General features: G+C 45.0%; 1 long non-coding RNA gene across 2 annotated transcripts in view; it reads left to right on the top strand.

The window, feature by feature from the left end:
- The window catches only part of LOC108350499 (uncharacterized), a 38,137-nt gene that overhangs the window by 15,792 nt on the left and 6,283 nt on the right, over positions 1 to 16,062 (top strand). The window contains exons 2-3 of one of the 2 annotated variants that reach the window (XR_001837322.3): positions 2,751 to 2,903; positions 10,918 to 11,113. This is a non-coding gene — a long non-coding RNA (uncharacterized LOC108350499). Of the gene's footprint in view, positions 1 to 2,750; positions 2,904 to 10,917; positions 11,114 to 16,062 lie in introns of those variants that run through there. The other variant, XR_005502642.2, reaches the window with a different exon arrangement.

The raw sequence follows: 16,062 nt of genomic DNA, 5'->3' as shown, positions 1-16,062 counted from the left end.
TTTTGTTTGCTCAGAAGACATTAAACTGCTCCTTGCCAGTTGGCCTCCACACAAAGGAGGGTAGTGGCCCTGTGCAGGGCCAGCCTGTCTGTGCAGCATATTGTGAGGAGTGGAGACTGCACACCAACAGCTTGTCAGTTGCCCCTTCTGAGGATGTGTGCAGAGACTGAAGGAAAGGGTGAGGGAAGTGTGCGGGGAGTCGGAACCCAATCAGACAATTTAATTAGGGAGATGGAAAGAACTGTAAGATTATGATAGTGAGACTCTTGGGGAAAAAATAGGGGAGGATCTGGCTTTTTCTTTCTCAGGACCTACCTGTGCCTGATGATAAAGATTTTTTTTCTTAATTTTTTTTTTAATGGAGACGGGGTCTCATGCTTCTAGGCTAGCCTTCAAATCACTAATAGCGAAAGGCAGCCTTAAATTTCTGGTTTTTTTCTGCCTCCATCTTTCAGGTAATGGGATCATAAGCACATGCCAGCACAATTGCACCCGATTCAGGATTCTCTCTTAAGTAAATTTCAGTGACTCCTGAATTTAACAATGCCTGCTGGGAAAATAATATGTTGAGTCATTCTGACTTTAAAAATCTGCTTCTTGGGCTGGAGAGATGGCTCAGTGTACAAAGTGCTTTCTGGGCAAACACACGGACCCACGTTTGATCTCCATAACCCATGTAAAAAGCTGGGAGTAATGACGGGTCCCTGGGGCTTGCTGAAGGGCCAGCTAGCCTTAGCTAAATCAATGGGCTCCGGGCCAGTGAGATACCCTACCTCAAAACAAACAAACAGAAACCAAGGAAGATGGCACTACAGGAATGATACCTGAGGGTGACTCTTCTGACGTCCATCCAATACACACACACGTGACACATGTGCACCTACACACACAAAAAGTTTTGAAAAGTTTGCTTCTGTTCTCACAAGTGCTTGCCAGAAACAGAACTTAGAAAAAACATCGGAAATGAGGACAAGAAGAACATGGCCCAGTGTCTTTCCAAATCCATGTCATTACCACCACCCACCCAGCCACATACAAGAGCCCAGGGCACAGTCATTGCAAGGGACCTGAGGCTAGAATTAGGTAACCAGGCAGTCTGCAGTCCAGTCTGGCTGATCTCCAGGTTGGTTCTGGGTGCCACCTTCCTCTCCCCTGTCACAACTGTCGCTGACACTCATGCCTTGCTCTGTAGGTGTTGGCTCTCAGGCTCCTTTCTGCCACTTGCAGCCATGACTCTTGAGTGTCCTCTGAATGGTGGGGATAATACCCGTGCTTCAGGATGACGAACTGGGTTGTCCCTGGCTTTAGACTTTGCTTTAAACACTTGACCCTCACAGCACCTAGCACAGGACTGGCAACCTGGGTGTACAGTGTGCAGAGTTCTGTGACCCCCACAGTCAGTGAGTAGGGAAAAGTCCTTCAGAAAGTCAGCACAGCACAGCACAGCACAGCACAGCACAGCACAGCACAGCACAGGACAGTACACCACAGGACACCACAGCACAGCACAGCACAGCACAGCACAGCATAGCACAGCACAGCACAGCACAGCACAGCACACAGCACAGGACACCACAGGACACCACAGGACACCACAGGACACCACAGGACACCACAGGACAGCACAGCACACACAGCACAGCACAGCACAGCACAGCACAGCACAGCACAGCACAGCACAGCACAGGACAGTACACCACAGGACACCACAGCACAGCACAGCACAGCACAGCACAGCACAGCACAGCACAGCACAGCACAGCACACAGCACAGGACACCACAGGACACCACAGGACACCACAGGACACCACAGGACAGCACAGCACACACAGCACAGCACAGCACAGCACAGCACAGCACAGCACAGCACAGCACAGCACACCACAGCACAGCACAGCCCAGCCCAGCCCAGCACAGCACAGCACAGCACACCACAGCACAGCACAGCACAGCACAGTACACCACACCACAGCACACCACACCACAGCACACCACACCACAGCACACCACACCACAGCACACCACACCACAGCACAGCACAGCACACCATAGCACAGCACACCACAGCACAGCACAGCACACCACAGGACAGCACACCACAGCACAGCACAGCACACCACAGGACAGCACACCACAGCACAGCACACCACAGGACAGCACAGCACAGCACAGCACAGCACAGCACAGCACAGCACAGCACAGCACAGCACAGGACAGCACAGCACAGCACAGCACAGCACAGGACACCACAGGACACCACAGGACAGCACAGCACAGCACAGCACAGCACAGCACAGCACAGCACAGCACAGCACAGCACAGGGGGACAGTATCACAGAAACAGTTTGAGATCCAGACAGAGCAGGAAAAAAATAGCCGCTGTGGTGAAATTTGGGATCAGAAATGTCTTTCGGGAAGGGACATTCAATAGGGGAGAATAAAGACAAGGTGCTGTGACCAGAGTTATGGTGACAGGCAGAAGTGGGGACAGAGGCCTTGTTCATCGGTCCATTGGGGCTCTGCTGGGGTCCAGCTGTGCTTACAATGCTGACATAGTAACATATATAAAGACTGATTGGGGTAAGGACTCAACGTGGAGCCTGAGAAGGTAACACCCTTGTCTGGAGTTCCAGGAGCAGCCACCACCAGAGAGTTCCGGAAGTATAAATTTTGGAAGGCACAAGGAAAAGTGAGCAGGGACTCCCTGACCATCACTGAAGGCCCCACCCTTGTACTCTGACTTCCCTAGGTGGCCTCCATTTCAAGGACTGAAGCTCACAGTTGGCACCTGACCTGGACTCTAGAGCCACAACAGCTGCATTACTGGTGACAAAGCAAGCTTGGGAGGTTTGGAGGCGAGATGAAACGAGAGGGAGATGTGAAGAGGCCCAGGAAAGAAAAGGTAAGGACCTCCATGCTGTCTGTCCTGGGGAATGACAAGGCTCTTCCCTGCAGTAGTCCTTGACATTGGCGATATCCATGAGGGTGTAAACCTGGGACCCCAGTGAAGGAATACACGCTATGCTGATTCCACAGAGATGGTCGGTTTGGTCTGATTGTGACAGACCACTCTTTCTTAGTTAGGGTTTCTATGACTATAATTGAAATACCACAACGAAAAAGCAAGTTGGAGAGGAAAGGCCCAAGAGTTTACCCACTTTTTCCCTATGTTCTTGCACACTCTTGGGTTACTGTAATATAACACACAAACACACAAAATAAAGACATTTTTCCTTTGGGGAAATGTTAATCCCAAAGATGCAAGGAGAAAGACCACTAACCCAAATCACCATGGCTAAATTAATTCAAGCAAGTTTTTTGTGTGTATGAACATGGGCTATCTGTCCCTAAAAACAGATGCTAGAGATCAGCTTTGGATGTGAAAAAGACAAAGTTTTTATAGCTCAGGGATAAGAAGTTTCAAAATAGAGGATTTGGCGGGCAAAATAGGCAGGGTTACAGGAACAGAACATAACATAACAAGTTAGTCATAACTGCAGCCTCTGAAACAAAGGAGGCAAATGGTGACATGGTTACCATGGTTACCATTTCTGAAACAGGCAGTACAGAGCCATTTTTAGTTAAGGTTACAGATGGGCTATGGTCCAATCCTTTGAGAAGTATACTTCATGATAAACAGGAATGAAGCTAGTTTGTCATTTCTATTAGAGGAATTTTAAATCCAAGATGAAGGCAGGCTGGTTCTTCATTCTATCCTTGTTTTATGTGTCCCTCTCAAGTCCCTGGCTGGGTCTTAGCATTCTTTATCTACAGGGAAACAGTATTTGGAATTTATCAAAAGATGCATGGCCCATTCATAAAGTATATCTGTTTGGTTAGCATAGATAGAACAAATATCTTAAGGCTGCATAATACTGGTATGCCAGGAGGTCTGATAGGTGGCCTTTGTGCTCCCTTTGCCAAGGAGTTTCCTTTGAAGCTGTTCTTCTAGCCTTCTGTTGAGGCTCCACTTCCTGCTGAAATTAGGATGCTGTCATGGGGCCTAGGAAGGCTGGAATGTTCACCAAAGGCTGGGAGGGGATTAGGGCAGTGGGGTATTCATCTTCTAATGAATCTGGTTTGCCGACCCATTTGAAGAGAAGAGGAAGGATCAGTCACATCAATTGGGCTGCCCTACATCACAAGTACAGAGATTTCTGGTTTCGTAGGACCACTGGGGCTGGTAGTACTGCACCTCTGGAGAAGTTTGAAGTCTGCAGCTGATTTCTAGTCTATCTGCTGAGTGGATCTCTGCCAGAGCAGATACAGACTTGGAACAGAAGTTAAATAATGTGAACAAAGGTTTATGTTTAGAGTTTCCCCTAGAAACTAGACAGGAAAGCTTAGGCTGTTGATTGACAGGAGCACTTATATGGAGTCCATTTGACCTGTGAGAGGTGGATCTAAGTCGTAGGACTTTCTTGGCTCCCTGAACCTTATATTACCATTGTCTGTAACGTGAATGAAATCCATGATGTAGAAAAAGAGGCAAAGAAGTGTAGGTAAAACAGCTGGAGTAGACTCATTCCTTCAAGTCAGGGCAAAAGCTATGGTTTTGCATTAAAAGCATGAACATATTTTTCTTTGTCCAGAGGAATATATATATATATATATATATATATATATATATATATATATATATATATATATATCTCAGAGGTGTTTTTAGTATGACGAGGAGCATCTTTAAGTTTATATTTAGAAGACAATAAAAGGAAATTGAAAATCTTGAGTTTATGACTAATACTAGTAGTCAATGCTTTTACCAGCTTATCAGAACTCCATTGATTACTGTTAAAACTCTGAACTTTTGAAATCTTAATATAACAATAGCACAGAGTACCTTGCGTTTATACATTTTAAATCATATTTTTTAGACTCTTACAACTTATTTAGGCTTTTATATCCTCAGATGTTTATAATTAAATTATTTTTAGAATTTTATAATTTATAGAAACTTTTAACTTTTTTATCCACTTATTTATCATTAAATAGACATAAGTGGTTGATTGCTGAGAGAAGTCTTTGCAAAGAAAATTCCTTTAAAAAATAAAATAAACTTGTTTATCCTCTAATATGAAGCCCATTAGTAAGAAAGCGCTGCCTTTCTTGTCAGGTGACCTAATGGCTCCAGAAAAGTAAGGCCTGGCTTTTATGTCTGAAATGCATTGACCAGGGAGCTGATAAATTGATGGATCTTCAGTGAGCTGTCAGACACCATCAGAGACCTGAGAAGGATAAATTATAGCAGGAAGTATATGGTCTATCAGCTAAAATTGCGGACACGTACCAGCTACCTGGATGGTTGCCCTAGGCTCCTGGGGCCTTCAGGGCTTCTCTGGGGCAGGCACCAGCCTTCGGCTATCATACAGAACAGTACTCCATCTTTACCTGCCACTCAGAGCAGCACTGGCCTTCAGCTGCCAGACCCAGGTAGAGTTGACAGTGCCCCATCTGTCTTCTTTGGAGACTTTAGAGTTGCTGCTAGAATCTGGTATCTCTGTCAATCACAGAAGCGCTCTCTCTCTCTCTCTCTCTCTCTCTCTCTCTCTCTCTCTTTCTCTCTTTCTTTCTTTTGAATATCGTTTCTTTTTATTTCCTGCTTCCATGGGGTGATACATAGTTGGCAATCTCAGCATTCTGGAGTCCGAGAGAGTAGTTTCTGAGTTTGAGGTCTCTGTTCTGCCCCGAAGCCTGTAGAATTCTGTAGTATCCTGGTTAGTAAATGTGAGAAATAATCTAGTACAGGGCAGACCATCCCATCCTAGTAGCTGCCTGCTCAAAACTTCATTTCCTGGTATTCTCCTACAGTTTTAGGACCTAGGAATAGCCTTGCTGCTGCTGCTGCTGCTGCTGCCTTTTCTTTTCTTGTTTAATTAGATTTATTTCTTTATTTACATTTCAAATGTTATTCCCTTTCCTGGTTTCCTGTCCATAAGCCCCCTCCCTACCTCCCCCATACAGGTATTCCCCCATCCATCCCCCTTACTGACCCCCACTGTATTCCCCTGCATTGGGGTTCATCCTTGGCAGGACCAAGGGCTTCCTCTTCCACTGGTGCCCCAACAAGGCTATTCTCTGCTACATATGCAGTTGGAGCCCTGGGCCAGTCCATGTAAAGTCTTTCAGTAGTGGTTTAGTCCCTGGAAGCTCTAGTTGGTTGGCATTGTTGGTTTTATGGGGTTGCAAGCTCCTTCAACTCTTTCAATCCTTCCTCTAATTCCCCCAAAGGGGGTCCTGTTCTCAGTTCAGTGGTTTGCTGCTAGCATTGACCTCTGTATTGGACATGCTCTGGATGTTATCTCTCAGGAGCTATATCCAGTCCCTTTCCACATGCATTTTTTAGCTTCATCAATCTTATCTAATTTTGGTGGCTGTGTATATATGGGCCACATGTGGGGCAGGCTCTGAATGGCCATTCCTTGAGTCGCTGCTCTAAACTTTGACAGAAGCTCTTTCTGCTAAACATTTTAAATACCATATTTCGCAAATCTCTGAAGAGTTTTGAGGGACCTCTATTAAGTATACATGATTTTAAATAAGCTTTTCTTGTTTTTAGTTACTTGTTTTACGTTTAGCTTTGAAAACACACAGGAGACTAAGCCGAGCTTGTACTTGTGAATCAATTATATTTGTACAGAATTCGATCATCCATCAGGCGACTATTAAGATTAGGATTCTACAGTTTTGCCCCTGTTAAGTTTAGCCTTTAAAAAAATTACAGTTCTTGAATTGAAGGTCTTTTAATATCGAGATAAAACTTCAAGTCATAAATACAGTCCATAGGAAAATTGCCAACTTCATTTTCCTGGTCCTCTCATAGTGCAGCATTGCAGAATATCACAGTTTCTTGTAGGCCCCTGTCTATCAAGATAGCTAAAGCTTAACAAAGTTAGCAAAGACACGAAAATTGCATATGCATTCTTTTTTTTATGTATATGAGTATACTGTTGCTGTCTTCAGAAGCACCAGAAGAGAGCATCAGATCCCATTACAGATGGTTGTGAGCCACCATGTGGTTGCGGGGAATTGAACTCAGGACCTCTGGAAGAGCAGCCAGTGCTCTTAACCGCTGAGCCATCTCTCCAGCCCTACATGTGCATTCTTAAGTTGGCTTCTGTTAGCCTGGACAGGCCTTAGGTAAGGAGACATTGCAGAGTCTCTTTGCCAGATTGCTTCGGTCATTGTCTTGCTGCACCACGAGACAGGACTATCCTGGTCGCTGGTGTTTAACAGTTGCGGTCCTAACTTTAGTTGGCTGGCAACTACATGGAGTGTTTGGGATTCCAGTATAGCCTTGAGCCTTTCTCAGGGTAAGCTCTTAAGCATTTAATCCATTTAATCCATGTTCTCTAGAACAGTTAGCCAGAAGCAGAACTGCAGGAGTTAAAAAAAAAAACAAGGTTAGTAAATTTGGATACTAGCCCAGAACTATAGACATTGATGTATTCCGCCTTTGTTTTAAGATTACCTATATAACTTTCTAATTATTAACCCTGTGTTATACATTTTAAGGCTACTTTTGTTACAGATTCTATAGCTTTTAAAAACATACCCAATAAGCTTATAAATCCTGAGGTATAGAAAGGTCATATACTTGTCTTACAAATCTTGAGATAAGGTTTGTATCTTAGCAAAACTTTTAGGCAGTTAAACCAATAGTTTAATTTTTTTAGCTGCTCTACCTTGCTCCTTTTGTTTTCTGCAACCAGATCAGGTGGCATAGGACACACATAGGCTCACCTGACATAGGACAGAAACTCCCAGTTCCAGAACAAGCTTTCCAATACAGCAGAGTAGCATAAAACAATATTTCAACCATTACTCAGACCCAAAAGACATTAGACTCCCTGCTAAACTGAATCCAGTGTGAGCCTTGGCTACTGAAGCAGCCATGGCAAGTGGCAGTGGTGGATTTGGGCCTCGACAGGGTTGTGTGTGTGTGTACCTGTGTGTATATGTGTGTACGTGTGTGTATGTGCGTGTACGTGTGTGTGTGTGTGTGTGTGTGTGTGTGTGTGTGTGTGTGTGTACACGAAGCCACCCGAAGCCACCCAGGGCGGGAGGAGGAACCCACATTGCTCCATCCAGTGGTTTGGGTGAGGCAGCAGCTGGAGCTTGGTCTGGCTCCCAAGTCCACCTGCAACTGGAGAAGATTAATGGGGGTTCAGAAACACACAAGACATGGAGAAAGCACAAACGAGACCAACGCACAGAACACAGAAAGTACAGGAGGTAGAAACGGCCAAAAAAATGAGCAAACAAAACACACAAAGCCACACAACACCATCTTGGGGGCAACAACAACAACAATTGGGGTCATGCAGAGTCGATAGCTAAACCAATTTTTTTTTTAAAACAAATAGGAGGCTTCTTTTCAATCACCTCCCCATACAACTCACGAACCCACCAGAGGCTTTCCTAAGTATCAGGTTTCCCTGGTTCAGTTAGGCCTGGCCTTTTAGGTTTCCATCTCAGCTCCTAGTAATACATGATGTTGTGAGATAGGCCTATCCAATCTCTTGGCCCTTAGTATCATGCAAGGTCCTCAGGGTACCTCAGCTCTGTTATGTAGCCTAGGTGTTGAAATCCTACCAGTGGATACTCAGGGGCTAAGTCTTTCCAATTTCTGGATCCCCAGTTTCATAGGGCTCCCCAGGGCGGGTCAGGAAAAGGAACTGATAACTAGCTGAACTCCCAAGTAACCAGAAAGAACCGGATGGGCCATGTGATGTCTTGCTTGTTGCTCTGGACAGGATGTTGGATCTTGTCAACCCCACCCTGTCTTATCCACTGTTCAGAATCCCACAGAATCAGAACCAGAACAGAACCAGATGCCACAGAAAAAGTTAAGAAAGAGAAGAAAGACAAGGAGGAAAGAGAGAGAGAAACTTGAAAATACAGACATTAAAAACAAAGAAAATAAACAAAAAGCAAAATACCCCTACTACCCAGAGGCTATCACTTATATCTCAAGATATATGCTTACAAAAGAGTTAAAACACCGATAAAGGAGGGACTGTGGAGATGGCTCAGCGGCTCGAGTTTGCTGCGCAAGGATGAGACCCTGGAGTTGGGCTCTCCAGAACCTGTGTGAGTGCTGGGCAGTCATGGCCGCCATCTCTAATTATCATCCTCGGAAAGGAGAGCAAGGTCGGACCAGCCATGCTAGCCATATCAGCAAGCTCTGGGCTCAACTCAGAGATCCTGCCTGAGTGAGTAAGGTGGAGAATGAGCAGGGTCATCAACCTCAGTCTCTACATAAAGTCACACATATGTGCGTATATGCTACACACATATGTGGAGCCACACATATGTGAACATGAATGTACACCCATGAACTACATACTAAGTACACAGGAAGAAAAATGTCAAATGATGCAAGGTGAAGAAGATAGTTAACAAATTGTTCCTACACCATGATAACGAGTTATAAAATTGTATATGGACTGAAAAGTATTACTGTGTAAAGTACCAAGTTGGGCATGGTGGGGCACACATGTTAATCCCAGCAGGAGGCAGAGGTAGGTGGATTTCTGGGCCTTTGAAATCAGCCTGGTCTATATAGTTAGTTCCAGGATGGCTAAAGCTATGTAGGGAGGCCCTGTCTCAAAAACAACACACACACACACACACACACACACACACACACACACACACACACACACACAGAGAGAGAGAGAGAGAGAGAGAGAGAGAGAGAGAGAGAGAACATACCAAAATTGTTGTTAACAGGGCTTATTGATGGTTCAAATGCTTATGAGAAACCGTTATTTTCTTATATTCTGCATTTTCCATGAGAGCGGGAAGTTCTATAGCCAGACATGAGGACCACTTTAGAAAGTAAACACGATGATTTTTTAAGGGGAGATGCAGTTGGAGTCCACGTGGAATGGATGAGCATCTTATTTTGTGTCTGGTTATGATGCGGTTACGTTATATTGTTTTGAGCTCTGCCCCTTATAGAGAAAGAATCAGATGGTAATTAGATTCTCTGACATTAACACATGACATTGCGGGAGTATGTATGCTTGGTGGTCAATTGATTGGCATGGGGATTATGCCATCGGGGGAATGAGTATGGAATTTGCTAGGTGCTTTGCTCTGGTAATCAGGACTTTATCTCTAATCTAAGAGAGAGGATTGAGTTCCTTAACAATGATCAGAAAATGCTTTTAGGACGATTCCTTTCCTAGCAATTTCTTCAGTCTGCAGTAAACAAGTGGGTCACTCTGGCCAGGGGACACCTGCAAAGAGCTTTGGTGGCTATGTACCTTTGTCTTCAAAGCCAATGGAAGAATGTCATAGAGTCTATAAAGAAACTTTACCTGAAAGAAGAAAACATGAGGAAGGGGTGGGTGCTGTTGTTCTTGATGCACTGGTGAGTTTCTCCGGTCCTAGTCCCTTTTGTGGGAACTTTAATTTTTCCCCAAGTACTATTTGGTGACAAGACTCTCACCCACCATCAGTGCATTCCTTACATTGTTTGAAATTTAGGTCTTTATACCAGACTCACCACCCTGGGTATATCGCAGCATCGCGATTCAATTGTGACATCTATCTGAAAGCATGTGGTTGGTTGTTTGAATTAGAAGGCAGGCACTGCCTATAGGCTTCCAGAGAGAAGGTGTCCTAGCCCTGAGGTCCTTTCTCTGGGGTTGCTTGAGAGCCCAGGACACATCTGTGGTGTCTTAGTTACTTTTCTGTTGCTGTGAAGAAACACCAAGACCAAATCAACTTACAAAAGAGAACATTTGATTGGGGGCTTGCCTAAAACAGGTCCATCAACTAAGGACCAAACATTCAAAGATAGGGGCTTAGGGCGGGGCATTCTCCTTTCAAGCCACCACACCTGGTTTCATGCCTCAATACTTACGAGTGTTGAAACTTGATAATAGAGTTGCCGTTCTCTGCAGTTCTTTTGGAGCCCAGTTCCTCAAGGCCAAGGGAATGATTGCAACATTGCACGAAACTCAAGGAATTTCAGATTGAAGGAAGAGACATCCTCCATGAAGACAGAATTTATGTCTACTAAAGACAGTCTATGTCTACTGAATACAAAGATCAGGGTCCAGCACATCATTACCACTGAATAAATATTTGTTGACCAAATAGATCAGAAACTAAGTCTCACTCAGTGCCATTTTGTCCAGTTAATTATGTGGCTCCTAGTACATAACATATTGTAAATGGTTTATTCTTCCTTATTCTTTTTTGTTTATGTGTACACGTGTGTATCTGTGGACATGAGTGGGTCTCTCTGCCCTCCTGGATTGGCTGATACAATCTATGAGGGCAGTGCAAGCAGGGATGTTGAAGAGGGGATTTAGAAGCCGAGGACCCGAAGTCAGTAGGCAGATCAACCTTACTTAGGGTGATTGAAGGCTTATAAGGTTTTGGGGGACTGAGGGTAGGGACATCCAGGATGGGCAAAGGTCACTGGCTAGAGACTTAGGGTACCTGAAATGTCTCATTAGCATGGGGGAAGCATTCAGGAATCTCAGGTGCTGGCTGAACAGGTTTTGTCAGAAGAAAGGAAATTGGTCCTATAAAGTAATTGAGGCTACATGACATTCCTCAGGTAGAGTAAGTGTGGGGGCTTAGAATTCCCTGGACAAGGTCAGAGAACCTGCTAACAACGGGAATCTTCCATAGTGAGCCGAGCCCTGAGGCTGTCCTGTCTTGGTGGAATTGAACCTTAATAGCAGAGTTTTCTCGCTGGTGTGTACCGTGTGTGTGTGTGTGTGTGTGTGTGTGTGTGTGTGTGTGTGTGTGTTGCACATGGAGGCCAGAAATAGGTGTTGGATCCCCTGGGTCTTCCCATGTCAATGAACTTAATTAAGAGTATCCCTACAGACATGCCCAACCTGCCAGCCCAATGTTGATAGTCCTTCATTGAGACTCTCCTCCCCAGTGATTCTAAGTTGTGTCAAGCTGACAGTCAAAACTAGTCATCACAGTGACAAAGCCCTTTAGTCTCTCCTACCATCTAAGGACACAGTGTCCTTCTCTCGTTGACTTCTATCCTGCCAGGATGCTTAGAAAGTACAGTCTGTGATGTAGGCATCACCACAAGAGGATAAAAGGCAGACAAACACTGGGACTCTAAACTGCTTCCCATTAAAAGCTTTAAGTCTGGGGAGATTTCTCAGTGGATAGTGCTTGCATGCAAACATAAGGATCTGAGTTCAAAACCCATAGCCTGTGTAAAGGTCATATGTGGTAGGAGAGCATGTACATTTCATAATCCCAGTTTCAAGACAGGATGATAGGAGATGGAGACAGAAGAATCCCTGGAAGCTTGTGGGGAAGCTATCCTGGTTGTACATAGTAGTGAACAACAGAGAGACCCAAGTTCAAAGATGAGGACCCACAACTGAGGTTGTCTTCTGACCTCCACACACGAAGTATGGCATGTGCATGGCTACACACACACACACACACACACACACACACACACACACACACACACACACAGACTTAAAAAGAAAAAAAAAGCATGCTTTCTACAGCTTTGTCATAAAACACCAGATTAAGCCACAAGGCCAGAATTCTACAGACCAAGAGCCCTTATGACTAAGCAAGCTAAAAACTGGACAAATGACAAAGGTAAGGGGATTATTATCAAGGAAAAAATGCCCTTGATAAGCCTACAGAATCAACTCATATGGCAGACAACCTGTTGGGGCAAAAAAAAATCATAGCACTTGCTCTTCATTGACTTAAAAATCTCAAATTCCGGTGGATACGCGGCTGAGCATACATGGTTAGCTCCCACCGCAGATCACAGCTCTGATGTATGGACTATAGCCATTCCCATGGTAGTTTGCAAAAACTCACGGGTCATTCTTGCTAAACAGCAACATGTAGACAATGACAAAGCAAAACGAACAATAAACAAGCAAACAAACAAAAGAAAACATTGACCCTCAGTGGAGCCTACAGACACTCTATGGATGACTAAATTGGAATAAAAGACTTTGTCATCTTTGTCTTCACTATGTGTCTGTCCCTTTGCTGCCTTAACCCAGGAGTTAGGTTCCACTCCGCTCCACATGTAGATGCGCCACATTTGAGGCTGTAACACGGAGTGTTCTTAGTCTGTTGCCTGTTGCAGCAGACATGGCTCATGTATATCAGCAGGTCAAGCGCCCATAGTTGTTCACACTTGCCACGGGCCAGGATGTTTGTGTAAGAGGACGATACCTCTGGGGGTAACTCAGCATGTCACTGCTTAGCTTGGGATCTTTGCCTGTGTTGTTCATGATGTGTAGGTTGATTTTATTTCCACCATTTTCATGTCTGGTTTTAGCCTCTGATGAGGAAGAACAAATCTTAATAGATGCCTAGTCCGTTAACCCTTGATCTTGGACTGTCTTGGTGCTAGCACTTAGAGCCGGGGTATTGCTGTATCCTGGAGAGCATCTAAGTAAGCCTGACACAGGGATTCCTAACTTAACTGTGCTTCCGTGGTCCTAAGACCAGGGCGTTTATTCTGGGCTATTCTAGTTTCTCCAGCTCCCTGGGAAGCTGGGGACTGGACCTTTTCTTTGTCTGTTTTTGTAGCTCCTGAAGATCAAGCATAGTGTGGGCCTCCCTGGAGTCCAGAGACAATGGAGACACTCATCTGCTTAGAGAACCCCCCAGAATAAGCTGGTAGATGCTTCTGCTAGCTCTAGGTGGATATGATAACTCAGTTCTGGGTAGGGTTTGATCAAAGGTGACTGACAGGAAGATACCACCCCAGGTGAGGCTGGAAAGCTAAGCAGAGGCAGCTGGAGATGGCTCAGCCTTCATTCCCAGGGACTAAACAGCCACAGCTAATGAATTCTTCACAATCTCAGGGAACTGTGGTAGGGGCAGGAGAGAGAGGAGCCTAAACCTGCACATCACCCTGCTGGCTTTGGCATGAACAACACTGTTGCACCAGAGTCAGTGGTGCTGTAGACCTGAGGGGATCCTGCGCAGACTCCTGCCTACAGTTGAGGACTGCTCCCAGGGGCATTCTCAGTGAGCTCCCAGACTAGACAAAAATCATTTTGCACTTTAGATGAGACATTGTTTCCACTATCAGTAGGTAGGACAGTACCTGCGCAGTGGAATTTTCTGGTGTTGTGTTCAGCCTGCCCTGACCATACCATGCCATAGACCTGTGGAATAAACACGAAGGACATTATTACCTTACAAGCCACAGAGCCAAGGAGGGGAAGTCTGTTACCTAGAACGATACCTCATCTTTGCAGGGTAGGCTTTGAGACTGAAGTCCTTCTACTGCCTGGGAGCTTCCCCATGTGAGGATGAAGGAAGACACCTGCCTCTGGCATCTGACCTTACCATGGGCTCCTGTTAGCCAAGCATCCTGGACACCATTTGCTACGCCGTGAGCAGCAGCAGGAAAATGTAGACCGTGCCCTCCCCGCAGGAGATGCCTAGAGGCATGTCGTTCCACACACTTACTGTGAATCTCCCTTGGAACTGGGAGGAGAGGCGGGTAACCGAATTCAAGTACGCACGGGTGTGGCAAAATTCCATTCAAGAGGCTTTCTATTTTACCTCTGATAGAGAAGAGCACGGAAGGGTTAAACGTTTTATCTAGATGGCTTTGCTTGTTCTGTAGAATTAATGGAAGATAAGCTGAAAGTTCATTTATAAGAGTATTAAAGGATAATTATTATGGAGTAAGTGCAGAGAGTCTAAAGGCATTCTGATGCCCGACTTATAACAGAGCTGGAAAAGTCTAAATGTATTCAGTAATGCAGTACCTGTCAGTTCCCCTGCAAATTCCACTGCATGGGAAAATCCCCTTCTTTGTCTTCTTCTTTTTTTTTTTCTGTTTTAATTTAGCTTCTGGTTAGATCATCTGTGAACTTATACACTAGACCTGGTAACTTATGAGTTTGAGGCCAATCCAAATAGATGATCTTTTAATAGCAACGAAATAAAAAAAAAGATTTTGTAGAAAATCTGCTTCAATCAGATTAGATGGAAAGTGGGTAAAGCTGGTTACAATCTTCCTAAAGACAGTGTTTGTGCAAAATTTGTTTAAACAATGGCATTACTTCTCTTTCTAGCACATATCCTCTGGAGAAAAATCGGTAATTAATAAGAGGTCAATTTCAGTCCCCTTCCTAGTCCTGACATGGTACAGGGTGTTATCAGCCATTCAGTGGTGATTATAGTCTACATGAGGGTGTGTGTACTTATAGTCACACACTAAGTCACCTTATGTCAACCTCTTAAACATGGGTGACTTTTTGTTATTTACTGGGTCCTGGTTTATTTGTTTGTTTGCTTTGGTTTGGTTTTCAAGTCAGGGTTTCCTTGTGTAGCTGTGACCATCCTGGAACTTGCTCTGTACACCAGGCTGGCCTCAAACTCAGAGATTCCCCGCCTCTGTCTTCTGAGTGCTGGGGTTTAAGGCACAGGTACCACCACTCCACCTATTTACCAGGTCCTGGAATCGGGCCCCTGGGATACTGAAAGGCAGTGGTATTCTGCTCTGGAGAATGGAGACCACAGATCTGCAGCTTCCTTCCTGTGTGCACTGAGCAAGCTGTGACCATCTCTACAGTAGCAGGAACTATCCTCAAAGACGCCATTGAAAGGGACTTGCAGCTCAGCTCTGAGGTGGTAGCTGTAGGGGTCCTAGCTGTCTCAGCTACAGATGCTACCACACTCTTTCCTCAGTGACTTTGTTCAGTGATTTATTTAAGGCAGCCTGGGAACACTCGTGAGCCGTATCCCACCCAGAACCCCGAGCTCCTTTCACTTCATCAAAATTGACCTCTCGAGAGGATTGACTGAGGCTAAAACCCATCCTGAAATGAGGATGGCACCATTCTATAGGCCAAGGGCTAGACACAGTAAAGGAGGAAAGGGAAGAAAAGCTGAGTATTGATGAGCAACCCTCCCACCCTTTCTGTTCCCTTGGCCAGCTGTGGCACAAGCTCTTTTGCTCTGGTACATAAGGGACAAAACCTTCTGAAACCACGGGTCCAAATCATCAGCCCTCCTTTAAGTTGTCTATGTCAGGTAATTTGGTCACAGTGACAGAGAATTAA

Source organism: Rattus norvegicus, chromosome 3, assembly GCF_036323735.1.
Source record: "Rattus norvegicus strain BN/NHsdMcwi chromosome 3, GRCr8, whole genome shotgun sequence".
Taxonomy (NCBI): Eukaryota; Metazoa; Chordata; class Mammalia; order Rodentia; family Muridae; genus Rattus; species Rattus norvegicus.
This window is presented reverse-complemented; position numbering and strand designations above follow the sequence as displayed.